Genomic DNA, 14,379 nt, shown 5'->3' with positions numbered 1-14,379 from the left:
ATCTGTTATGGAAATCAGGGGAAGTGGGGGCCTTTTGTTCATGCGAGAGCCCTCCCAACAGGGATTTGGCTGGAGTAGATTTTCTTGTTATTAAACATGATTTCTAGCTAGTCGAGAGCAGATGCTTCTGCAGCATTTGGAACTAATAACCAACCTTCAAGTGCATGCCACCCTGTAAAGAGGCTGGTACTGTTGGAGAGACCAATTTCAGCTCAAAGATAATGTGTTCAGTTCAGTTTCTACTTTGCACATGAATGACACTGATACCAGATGAGCCTTCTGCCCGAGAGTTTGCTAGAAATAGTCAATGACACTGACCCTAAAGAAGGTCAGAGCCTTCCAGGTGTACTTGTGAAGGACAATTCACAGTCAAAACACCAATGTTGTAGACTTTAGGTGGAGAACAGAGAATGGGAGTAAAGGGAAAGATATGCAAACTCTGGACTGTATTTGGTCAAGTCCCCTGGCCCTCGTTCTCACCATGCTCTCACATCTGGACTGTGACTTCTGTTGAATGAAAATGATTCATGGGGTCACAGGTCACCACCTAATCACTAAAGAAAAGCACCTCTTCTTGATAAACCACCTAAATTCAACCGGCCAACATGTTACTCCCGAGGTTCTGGGTTTTTTTAGTTCTCTCCCAACACAACACATTAATTTAACAATAACAGCATCATAATAGATCCAACATTCTTTCTATCCTAATTACTGTGTAGATGGCTGTTTCCAAATAGCAAATAGGCATTTGGATCAAAATCTTTGCAGTTATAAATGAAGTTTGAATTAAAGTAAAGAAGTTCTTTGTCTAAAACTCAAAGTCAGTATCCAAAGAATTCTAAAATACAAAGACGTGGAACAGCTAATAAGTATTTTTTTACCTGTGGCAGGTATTCTTAGGTATTGTTTTAATATAGCCAGAAGTAGTATAAATGTATACTATAAATATAAATATAAATGTAATATAAAAAATAAAATATGTAATATAAAAAAATAAAAATGTAATATAAAAAATATAAATGTATAAATGTAGGTATAAACAGTGTTTTTACCACTAGCTTCAGAATCTTTCTTATTTTGAGAAGCATCTTGTAGTTAGAATTTACCTCCCTAGAAATGAGACGGTAATTCTGGGATGGATCCTATGCCAACTATGACACAGCCTGAAATGGCTGGGTATTAGGTATTTCCAAACATGGAAATAATAGCCCGTAGTTCATTTTTATAATTTTGCCTGAATTTTAGAGGCTGCAGTTTGAACTTGCTTACTCAACCCTTGGTTGAAGCTTGAAACACACTTCCTATGTGTTTTGACTTCTCTCCAAATTTTCACCTATGATTCCATGTGGTCTGCCCCATTAACAGTTGTTTCAACCTGTTGAGTTCCCAACTATCCCATATGATTCCTCTTTTGAAACAGATTCAATTTAATACGTAACTAATAAATCACCTATAGGCTATACCCAGAGTACTTTCAGATGGATTGAATGAAATCGAAGGTTTAGGTTGACTGATAAAACCTGTTCTTGAGAAATTTTCCTACCATTCATAGGTAAGCCCTTCCAACTAATGCTTGCCAACGTTACCATATAAATGGCTACTGCATAAACTGGTAAGAGAATAACAACAATAGTTTGCATTAGTAAGCTGCTTTCAGCTTGTCATATGTATTCACAAGCTTGATGGCACTGGACCTGATCCCCACTATTATTCAAAGAAGGTAATAGATGAATATCGTGACCCTCATTTTACAGAGAAATGGGCCAAGTGGCTCACTGGATGTCACGTGGCTAGAAAGTGGTGAAGCTGAACTGATTCCTGTGCCTTCTGACCTAGTAAGAAAGGGTCCATTAAAAAGAAACTTGTTTTTAATTGTTTTAGGCCATGTTACTTTAAAAGCCCAACTGATTTTCCCCTTTAGATTATAGTTAGAATTCTTGTTAAAATATCTAGGACAAATAAGGTACTTGACTAGTTTTGAAACAAACATCATCTTTCTGTAGCTGCCAAATTGTTGCCATATTGTTCAGCAGGTGTTAGGGATATTGAATGTAAGAAAGCTTATTAAATGAGAGGTAAACCTGGACATCCCAGACACTGTGATCTATAAAACCATGGTGGGCATATATTTTTTATTATCATTTTTCACAAACAGGGTTGTTAACCCTAATGCCCTGGCTGGTTTCCAAATAAGGATTACAATTTGCCTTGCTAAAAACGTTCCCTGCTGCTTTAATTAGATATGGTATTTCCCTCCCTTTTTGGGGCGCAGTCTGCAGCATGCCCTGTCCTGTCAACCAGCTGCTATCACTCACTCGAGGAGGATGGAATGATTCTTGTAATATCAAGAGACAAAGCAATAGCCACAAAGGTGGATTTTAAAACCACACATAAACTCAAATGACTGATGCTTAATATTTTACAAATTAAATCATAGGATGGAAAAGAAGCTTTGAAGATGATCCCTTTAAGCTGGGTCAGAGAGAGAGACCACATTTCCAGGAAACCAGAACACCAAGTTAATTTAAACAACTTTACTTTTAAAAATATACCCATTCTGGCCAAGAAAGAAAGAGAAAGAAAGAAAGAAAGAAAGAAAGAAAGAAAGAAAGAAAGGTCAAACCAATTGTTTTATGTATTAGTATCTACTTTGTTGTTTGCTACTGCATATGCATAGTAAGAAAGGTCAGCATATTCCTATTTATTACCACAATGGTAAATAATTTCAAACCCTCTACAAACATCCTAAATTTGATAAAGAAACATCCATTTAGCGAAGTGAAAACCACTTTAACCACGGTCCAAGAAAGAGAAAAAATTAAGAAGAAAAGGAATATTCCACACCTTAGAAGTGGATCTGTGAAGAAAAATGAAATATTCATAACGTGTTACTGTAAAACAGTTTTCATGGGATTATGTGGGAAAGGCTATATCCCATATGGTGTTTCCAGACTGCATCCTAGAGAGCTGCCATAAGGTGAGAGAGCTGGCTTGACAGAGGCAGCGTCCATCTGCCCTTGAAGATGCTGCTGCCACCAACGAGGCAGGGCTCCCTGTCTGGACATGGCTCAAGAGCTGGACATTCTTCTTAGAGCCCACACAACGACTGTCCTTCACTTTACAATTGAGAGGGCTGTATCCAACTCTGTCTCTTGGATAATGTAAATAAGCCGCCTCCCCACTACAAAAACAATTCCCATTTCAGGTTGCTTCCTATATACATACATTTCGTTGGATCTCTTTTTTTTCATACTGCTCCTGAACCTCACAATTCACACACTTCTTCCTCTTTTTGTATTCCACTGGACCTGATTTCTCCCCTTCATTCCTGATAAACCACAAAACTGGAATTTGAAAGTGGCTGGTTTCATTCTTCAGGTACTTAATATACTCAATTAAGAAATTAAAAGTGTGAACATGTGCTTAAGTCCATGGAGTTTCAATGGCAAACACAACAACATTAGTATGTTTATGGTGTAGCACAGAGAGCCCATTTTGAATGCCTTGTGTTCAGAAAGGTTATCATTAAATGAGATGTAAGGCAATGCGTTTGGACAGGGGAGGGTTAGGACTGTGGAAAACTGCAGAGCTAATTTCCTGTATAAAGAGGGCAGCTTCTATTCAGCACCACATTTGATTTGTGAATGATAGTAACTAATTTAAAAAACGTTTAAATTCCATCAAGGGCAAGCTCAACATAAGTATGGCCCCTGGCGTATGTATCTATATTCTCAGGAAAATGGTTAGAGTGTCATTAAATGAAGCTCAGCGAAAGACCAAATTAGAAAACAGTCTCAATTGTTCTAGATAGAAGGTTGGTTTTCCCAGTCATCCTTCATAGGCAAGATTTTTTTCTCAGTAGAGTTCCCATGAAGAGAACTGACATATTATACAAAGGACAAATCAAGCTACTTCCAAATCTAGGGTAGGATTCTAAGACTCTAGACTTTTCCAACCACACCAGGATCCTTTCTTTCTCATTACTCTACTTCATCCATCTCTGAAAGACTTTTTAGAAAAGTGTCCGGCTAAAGCAGAAGTATGTAAAACGGGACGTTCAGGGGACATTCATAAATAAGTAATGCGTGTTAAAAATAAGGAATAAAAATCAGCAAGAACAACTGTGAAAGGCAACTGGGGTAACAGGAGATCTGATTCCTTGGCCTTTGTACTCACCAGATACGTGTCCTTGGGTAACCATTTAACATCTCTTGACCTATTTTGGCCTGCATAAAATAAGGGAGTTAAACTATATAAATCTAGTCATAGGTCTATGCCCATCTCACCTTAGCAGCAGGCTGATTCTTCAAATGAATTCAACTGGAGAGACCACTAACAGTGAACAAAAGTGGAATCGCTTGCATGGAAATCTATAAAGCATCTGACATCTTGTTGAAATTACAGCAGGGGCTCTCCAGGTCCGTTTTGAAGCCACTGGACAAAACTATCTCCAAATTTTTTGTTATTGAAATTCGCATTCTTGATTTACCTCACTGGGCTCGTCTTCACTACAGACATCAAGCTCCTCACTAGAGATCACATCTAAAACTTCTCTGTTCTCTTCACTCTGGGCATCTTCCGCCGAGTCCTCAAACCCGGGCTCCAGCTTCCCACTTACCACCTCCAGAGATACATTCAATTCTACCCAAAATGTAAATAAAATAATCTTTTTCCTCAAAATAAACTTCTTCCACAACTTTATTATCAATACTGATAAATCACCTATTATGTTAAAAATTGTCCTTGCTTTCAAGGAGCTAATGATACATTTGTGAAGATGAGATTTTTGTATCAAGTGAAAACCTATAATTATAAGCCAACAAATAAAAATGATAAGCTTTACAAATAATACTCATGTGATATAACTAACATGGATCATCTGGTAGTAAATGAGGTCAACTTTCCTGTATGGTCCAAATGACATTGACTCAAACTCCTAATCCCATATTATCCTCCAGTTATTTCTGGTATTCCCCAAGGATTACTTCTCCTGTGCTCACAAAAGAATTTGTCTGCTAGGATGAGTTTTTACCTTCAGCCAATAACTAACTGCTCTGATTTTCTTCTGGGACTACAATTCCCTCTGCTAATGTCACTGTTCTCCAAAGTGTCCAAAAGGGCCTCTTGAGTAGCCCACTGCTGATTCTCTTCATGGGATAGCCAGTATTATTGACGTTCCAAAAGTCCCTCCTCGGGAAGCCACAATAGCGTTTTTGGTTTTTGATTTTTGGATCTTATTTTTTTAATGTTTATTTATTTTTGAGAGAGAGAGAGAGAGAAACAGAGTGTGAGCAGCAGAAGGGCAGAGAGAGAGAGAGAGACAGAATCTGAAGCAGGATCCAGGATCTGAGCTGTCAGCACAGAGCCCGATGCAGGGCTCGAACCCACAAACTGTGGGATCATGGCCTGAGCCAAAGTTGGTCATCCACTTAACCAAATGAGCCATTCAGGGGCCCCCAAAGTAGTTTTAATTGCTATGGAAATGATGAAAACGGCTTCTCTTTCCCAATAATGCGCCACATTGTTTTGTTGATTTTAAGAGCATCACTGTACAATGCCAGAGTCCTGAAATGCCTTCTTTTTAAAAAAAAAGTTTTTTTTTAATGCTTTTATTTATTTTTGAGACAGAGAGAGAGACAGAGCATGAGCAGGGGAGGGGCAGAGAGAGGGGGAGACACAAAATCTGAAGCAGGCTCCAGGCTCTGAGCTGGCAGCACAGAGCCCAACGTGGGGCCTGAACTCACAGACCGCGAGATCATGACCGGAGCTGAAGTCGGACCGCTTAACCAACTGAGCCACCCAGGAGCCCCCTGAAATGTCTTCTTGAATGCCTTCTAGTCTTGGTCTTCTGCTATAAACTCTCAATGAAACCGTTCAGCTCAACTATCAGTAATTTAATGCCTGCGTTTAAGTAAATAATGTTTTCATAGTTTCCCTCCAAATAATGGATGGACAACCACTTTATTTGTGGAATTAAAGGTGAATTTTGAAGATTTTCTTAGAGGAAGTATATCATTCAGGATAGGGTAGCAGTAACGCAGTAGTAACAAAAATCCTCTAAATCTTCCTGGCTTAAAAATTAAAGATTAAGGGGAACCTAGGTGGCTCAGTTGGTGGAGCATCAGACTCTTGATTTGGGGTCAGGTCATTACCTTGGGGTTCGTGAGTTCAAGCCCTGAGTTGGGCTCAGTGCTGACAGCGAGAAGCTGTTTGGCATTCTGTCTCACCCTCTGTCCCTCCCCCTCCCTTGCTTGAGTGCACCTTCTCTCTCTCTCTCTCTCTCTCTCTCTCTCTCTTTCTCTCTCAAAATAAATAAACTGGAAAAAAATCAAAGATTAATTTCATGCTCATGCTATCTATTAATCATGGGTTTGCTCTGTGTTAATCACGAGTTTATGGGCTCTGGCCCACCAAGGAGAGGAGATTTGGTGATTTGAGGGACTCTCCTTTATATTATACTCTAAAATCAGATTGAAGTTGCCACTGCTACTAAGTATATTGCTCATTGCTGAGGTAAAGGGAAAGAATTTTGAAAATTGTACATTGATTTAATGATTAAAACTAAGGGTCACCAATCACTTAAATTCACAATTCACTGGGCAAAGCAAATCACGTGCCCACACCTAACTTCAAGAAAGGAGAGATGTCTAGTCCCACAGTGTGCCCAGAAGACAGATCTGGAATATTTGACTAAAACTAATGATTGTCACACCAAGACTATATTCCACAAAAATCAGCCGGAGTCTTTACCTATAGAGACAGAAAACCGCTTACAATTTGAAAGGTCATAGTCGCTGCCCCTTTCCACCTCTCAACATTTAAAAACATCCCAAGAATTAGTATTATCCAGCAACTTGATTAATCATTATTAAAACAGTTCGGAAGGAGTGGTTGTTGATACTGGAGAAATTATGGAAGGTGGCAGGAATATGAATTGGACCTTGAAGAAAGGATTTAGATTTTTTTTTAAGGGTGGGATGGGGCACCTGGGTAGCTCAGTTAAGCATCTTACTCTTGATTTTGGCTCAGGTCATAATCTCACTATTTGTGAGACTGAGCTCCATGTTGGGCTCTGTGCTGGCAGCACGGAGTCTGCTTGGGATTCTCACTCTCTCTCTCTCTCTCTCTCTCTCTCTGCCCCTCCTCTCTTGCACCCTCTCTCTCTCTCTCTCTCTCTCTCTCAAGATAAATAAATGAACTTTAAAAAATAATAAAAAAATAAAAAGAGGGCACCTGGATGGCTCAGTCAGTTAAGTGTTTGACTTCGGCTCAGGTCATGATCTTGCAGTTGGTGAGTTCGAGCTCCGCATTGGGCTCTGTGCTGATAGCCGAGAGCCTGGACCCTGCTTCGGATTCAGTGTCTCCTGCTCTCTGTCTGCCCCTACCCCACTTGTGCTCTTTCTCTGTCTCTCAAAAATAAATAAACATTTAAAAAAAATTTTTAAATAATAAAAAATTAAGAAAATAAAAAGAAGAGGGCAGATTTTGTGGCATCACATACATGTCAACACAAATGCAAGAGTAGACAAGGAGTGAGCAGGGAGCAGTGAGTAGAGTAGCTTGCTTCACTAGGTGCTGTGATGTATGGTACTCAGTGATACAAGCTTGGAGTGGTGGTTGGGAAACCAATTGTGGAAGGCCAAGATAAAGAATTTGGTCTTTGTTCTATAGAAAATTAGAAACAATTAAAGGTGTTTTTTTAAATTCTTTTTTAACATTTATTCATTTTTGAGAGACAGAGAGAGACAGACCACGAGATCATGACCTGAGCAGAAGTCAGACACCTAACTGACTGAGCCACCCAGGCGCCCCAGAAAGTATTAAAGGTTTAAAGATGATGAGTGCAATGTAAGAAGATAAATCTGTTTGTGGAGAAGATAAATCCATCTGTTGATGGATTACAAGAGGAAAGGCTGATAGAGAGGAAGTAATTAGTCCAGTATTGCCATCATCGAGGCCTAGACAGAGATGGAGACAGCAGCAATGGGGGGAAAACAGCTGGAGGAAACTTGATAGAAGAATATTTTCACAGGATTGGCTGTGTGACTAAAGCAAAGGAGAAAGGGAGAGTAGTAACCAGGTCCATGCCTCCTTATTTCTCTAGTTAACACTACCAGAATTGATAGCAATCTCTCAATAGGCTGTGTGCGAGTGTGTGTTTGTGTATGTGAGAGACAGACTGACAGAGATACAAAAAGACAGAGACAGAGACAGAGGAGATAGAGGGAGGGAAGGATGGGGAGAGGGAGATGGAGAGAGAGGAGGGGAATGGAGTCTGTGGATGTGCTTATAAAACTTTCTTTTGCATCCAGCTGTGTAAATTAACTTGGTTCTAGGTACTGTTTAAACATATGCAGTGTCCAATAAATTGGGTAGTATTATGTTGATGGGTGCCTACTATTTTTAGTGTAAATGGGGATCTTGCTTGTTAAATAGTATATTGCTGAACTCCAAGACCATTTTGTGAGTTCAGTGTTTTAGTCTTAAAAATCCTTCTCTTGGGCTTCTCAGTTCAAGTTGCCCCCAAACAGTAACTAGATTTGACTTTCTGGTTATTTTGCATCAAAAATCTCCTCTTATCAGCTCAAATTATACCTCCAGATATCCCCCTGCCACCTACCATTATGCACATACAGTCCCTTGATCAGACTTCCCTTGCAGAATCAGAATCAGAATCAGTGCCTCCAGTTTTGCCATATTTTCCCTTCTAACATATTTCCAGCAACGCAATATCAATTTTCATGAATGTTTCCTTTCAGTTTATTTAAGAGGTTTTGTTCATGGTGTTTTTCTAGCAGACTGATTCTGAGTGTAACTATTGGTACCCAGGGTCAGCTGTAATTTTTCCAGGTGGACCCTACTTTCTCTACTCCAGCCTCTGTCTGGCAACTTAGGACTATAGCAGGTATTATTGTTCTTATAGGAGTCAAAAATATGTGTTTTGTTCCTGCTCTTCCTCCCTTTCTTCAAGAACTGCCCTTGGTCTGTGCTGAAAACTATAAAACACGCTTCAAGATATTTGCATTAAGTACCCAAGGACTTGGTCAGTAGAACTATTTCACAGTGGCTACGGACAGTCACCAAGTGATCTAAGACATCTTTATTTACAACTTTATTAAAGTCACCATTATGTCCAAGTCGATTATTTACAAGAAAGTAGATAATTTTTAAAAGAATAGTGCTTTAAAGAATTTCAATATTTTTTTCTTAAAAATAGTTTACTACATATCTGTCACTGAGAGCAACACAAAATCAATTTTTAACCATAATCTGAACTACAGTATACTGATGATAGTACCATACAGGTATAAGAATATACTGATCTTGAACGGTATTGAGAGTAAATACATTATTATACTCCAGAATTTGGAGAGATATTTGGTCTGGCTCCAGTGATTACTATCCTAACCACTGCTCTTGGGTTCTCTTGCTTATAGAATGTCAAAGCACTATACAACTTTAATAAAACAGTGTGGTGCAGCAGCCATAATAGTAGATAAATATACCAGTGGAATAGAAAATAGATTCCAAAGGACATTAATGTCTATGAGGGAATGTGTACATAATCATGGTAAGAAAAAGATGAAGTACTCAATAAATAGGGTTGGGAAAACAGAATGCTTTGAGTGAAAATAAATTTAAATAAGCAAATCTCACTTTAATTTACAAAGGTATTTTTGGATGAATTAAAAAAATTGAATGTAAAACACCAAAACTATAAAAAAAAAAGTAGGAATACCGTGGAATTATTAAAATATGATTGCAATTTGATCTCTATTTTATGCAATATTATTCAACCATTAAAAATAAGGTTTATCTATGTGTGCTAATATGAAAAGACATCTATATTAATTAAAAAGTAATTTTATGATAAGATAAATAGTATTAATTCCTTTTATGTAATATATGCGTGAATGTATCTACACACATACACACACGCATTCATTCATGCACATACACAGGCATGCAAGGAAATAGGTAAGGAAAGAAAACTAACCCTCACTGCTAACAAGAGACTGGCAAAGAGTTTGTCGGTGAATGGGATATTATCTCTTTGTCATTTATATTTTACTCTGTTGCCTACTCTATATTATTTTGATTTTTTTAATGTTTATTTATTTTGGGGAGAGAGACAGAGGATGAGCTGAGTACGGGCAGAGAGAGAAGGAGACACAGAATCTGAAGCAGGCTCCAGGCTCTGAGCTTTCAGCACAGAGTCCAACATGGGGCTCGAACTCACAGACCAAACCGGGAGATCATGACCTGAGCTGAAGTCGGATGCTTAACCGACGGAACCACCCAGGCACCCCTATATTATTTTTGTTTTAAAGATTAAGCAAAAACTTCAGTTCTTTTGAAATAAAGGAATGTGCTATCCTTCCAAATAAAAATATAATATTTGAGGAGCACCCGTGTGGCTCAGTGGGTTAAGCATCTGACTCTTGGTTTTGACTCAGGTCATGATCTCACAACTACATGGGGTTGAGTCCCACATCAGGCTCTGCACTGGCAGCATGGAGCCTGCTTGGGATTCTCTCTCTCTCTCTCTCTCTCTCTCTCTCTCTCTCTCTCTCTCCCCCTCCCCCATTCATGCTGTCTCTGTCTCTTTCAAAAATAAATAAACATATATATATATATATATATGCGTGTGTGTGTGTGTATATATATATATATATATAATATTGTTCTATGCTAACAAAATGAGACAAGGAAAACATCAATTACTCCCAAAAGTCCTTCCTGTGCCAGGTAGGTTATTTCTCCCCTGCATTTGAGCAATAATCTTCTTATTCATCTCCTGCCTGCAGTGCAGTGCCCATTATTCCCTGCAATTAGTCGTCACAGAGAAGACATGTGGAGATCAAGTACCCCAACACCTAGTTGTATCACCTTCAATGTCACTTCTGCAGATTCCCCTACCTAAATTGCTATAATGTTTTAAAACACTCTGGTCTTCCTGATATCACATAGCACGTTTCTTCATATACTATCTGCTTTACTACTCTGTTAGCATCATGAGGACAAGGATGAGGTCTGCTTTGTTCCAGACAAAAGCTTCATCATCTAGCAAAGTCTGGCATGAAGTTGATAAGTAGATAATAAGTTAAGTATTGAATGAATGAATGAATGGTTGAATGAGTTGCATGAATGAATCAATTGCCTGAATAAGCAAATATGGATTAAATGAATGAATGAATAGATTATTCAAGACAGATACCACCAATTACAAAGTATACCCACCAAGGAGAAAATAGAAACCATTAATATCATTTTCATACAACCAGAAGGGGATTTAAACACAGGTACCCAGAGAAGAAGCGGCCAATGAATGAACACAATCTCCTGATTTTCTTAGAGTCTTTTTGAACAAGAAGCGTGCAAAGAAGTGCTAAGTAATGAAGGTCAGATTTGTTATTTACAAAGCTGCCTGCATTTTCCAGCTGTATTTCAGGTCAGGACTGGCAAGATAACAGAATACCCAAGGGAGATCTTCTTTGATTCTGTAAATGAATGTTCTAAAAGAAACATATTGGTCAAAGACACAGCCCTTCAGAGCCTGGAAAGAGCATAATGCAGGGCTGGCCTGAGGGAGGGAAAAAATCAATAGCTTTAACTGTGAATGAGACCAGCTTCTTTACAGCTAATGTTGGCAAAGGAGGAACCCTCAGGGGCACAGATATTGGCACTGTCTCCATCAATTTCCTCTGGCTCTGCTTGATAGCAGATACCAGCGGGGTCGGGGATGCAGTGGGGTTAGCCAAGCCAGAGAGGGGTAACAGGGGAAGCCCAGCTGGCTTGCAGACATGATTTTCCCCTGCTTAGTTCCCTATGCTTAGCCATTGGAAGCCCATGGGGCATCCACCAGGCAAGAGATGGACCCTGGAAACATTAATTATATTCCTGAATCGAAATTAGGCATTGAGTCACAAGCTTTCTCTTCACCAGCCATAGTATTCTAGCCACAGAATGGATAAGAAATAAAAAGATTTTTTTTAATTAAGATTTTACCATTGAGGCTGAATCCTTTCAAACCATGGAAAGAACTCTTAGACATGGTCCTTTTTATAATCCAATTGGTTAATATTAGATGAAGGTTTTAAACCTAAACTTTTCCCCTATCACAATGGTCTGTGTTCTTCTCAAGAAAAAGAAAATGTTTTTCCATGACAGTATCCATTAATCAAAATCAATAGCCATAAAAGCAATTTTTTTGTTAGCAATTTTTTGTTTTTGAGTTAGGGGAGGAGAAACCATCTGGAAAGAGAAACTTGACGCTTCAGAAAAGAGACACCCGCAGCCCAGCATCCAAACTAAATAATCCCTTTACAGGGAAGGCAAACCCTTTTAAAATAATAAATAGATAAATAAGTAAATAAATAAGCAAGTAAATAAGTAAATAAATAAATATTTTAAAAATGATATCATCTAACCCTTTAACCTCTGACATAGTCTTACTGTTTGGGGTTTGTTTGTTTGTTTTTTAAATATAAGCAATTACTTTAGATTCCAGGCTCTCCTTCCTAACTTTAATTATGGCTTTGTTCTAAAATCATGCAGTTGAGCATGAGTGCTCTGACCCATCTCTTCTCTGTCCATCTTTTGTAAATAAAAAATGTCCATGATTATGCCTCTCTCATCATTCTAAAATAACTACTTTACCCCAATTCAGAGTGTAAGATGAATATGACATTTATTGGTTTACTTATGGATTTTAGTATTTATTTTGTATATGCAAGAAGCAATTCACAACGACAGAAAATTAACTTAGAGTAAGTTTAACTACTGCCTTGTAGTATTTAAACATAATTTAAGATGAGAGAAAATAAGATTACCTTGATATGAGAGAGGAAATAACCTATTTTCTCATTTTCCAGCATGGAATAGGAAATATAAGATCTAATTACAAATCAGCATTCTCTCATTTTACTATTTATAGAACAAAAATTATGACTACTCATGCAACTTCAGCATAGTTCTGTGCCAGCATCCCTATTGGTTTTTCTGATTTCTTGTAGTCATGGAGAGGACGAAGTGAAACTCCGGAAATCGCCCTGGTGTCAGCCTCACAACCTCAGACATCTGACTCATTAGAGCCACAGATCCTTGAGCTGCAGTCCCGCCTGTGATCCCTGCTGATGGTAAGGGAGTTTGAGCTCCACCCGGTTTAGGGGAAGAAATTGCAAAAATCAAATAACTTCAATCATTTCTCATTCCCTTACAACTGTGCATTCTAGCATTTTTTTAATGCAGAGCATAAGCTCACATGGCCTGAGAAGAGGCAGGATAGTGTAGTCCTGAAACTGCTTGGGAATCAAGTGGGTTTGAGTTAAATACCAAGTTCCCAACATATTAGATGAATAACTTTGCACGAGGTATTTCTCTTCTTTGAGTCTCCCCGTCATTGTTTCTTCTTTGGCTTTCCCCATTTGAAACCTATTAAAGGGCTGAAGCAGGGGCGCCTAGGTGGCTCAGTCGGTTGAGCGTCCTACTTCGGCTCAGGTTATGATCTCACAGCTCGTTGAGTTCGAGCCCTGCGTCAGGCTCTGTACTGACAGCTCAGAACCTGGAGCCTGCTTCTGCTTCTGTGTCTCCCTCTCTCTCTGCCCCTAACCCACTCGCATTTTGTCTCTGTCTCTGTCAAAAATAAATAAACATTAAAAAAAAATTTTTTTTTAAAGGGCTGAAATAATGTACATAAAGCACTCGGCACACAGGTACAATGACTTGTTTTTAACATGGTTGATTTTTTATGATATTGGAAAGTACCAAGAAAAATAGAAACAATAAATATTTTCTAAGAAAAAAATACATTTCTTCCATTTTCTTGGGAATGTGCTTGGCCAGATGACTGTTGGTTGTTTAATCTAGACAATAAACGGAAGCATTAGTACATTTTTGCTTAAGGCAGTTGTGGTTGATTGGTAATGACTTGTATATGGCTATATATTGTAGAATTTGGAGAAATTACCCTTCATTCATGTGCTAAAACTGGTAAGACTTGCATCTTAAGAGAAAGTCTAGTCTTAACTGTAGGATCTCCTTCTACCCATCTCTATAAGGAGATAGGTCATCATCCATCCAGATACTTTCAGATTCCCCTTTCTTTATTCATAAGGCCTTATATGCATCCAGTCAGTAAATATTTATACCTTCATGAGAGAAAAGATCCTCAAACTGCCTGATCTACAAATAGTGTAAAAAACCTGTTTTAAAGAAATCGTATCTAAAAGTATCTTACTGTTGTTTCCAGAGTCATATTTCTTTTTCCTTCATTACACAATAAAAACATATTTGTTGAAGGACACATTAGAAATACAAGATTTTAATGTCATTCGTCTTACTGTCCAAATTTAACTACTATTAACGATGACTAATAAC

The sequence above is a fragment of the Neofelis nebulosa genome, chromosome 2 (assembly GCF_028018385.1).
Source record: "Neofelis nebulosa isolate mNeoNeb1 chromosome 2, mNeoNeb1.pri, whole genome shotgun sequence".
NCBI classification, from domain to species: Eukaryota; Metazoa; Chordata; class Mammalia; order Carnivora; family Felidae; genus Neofelis; species Neofelis nebulosa.
This window is presented reverse-complemented; position numbering follows the sequence as displayed.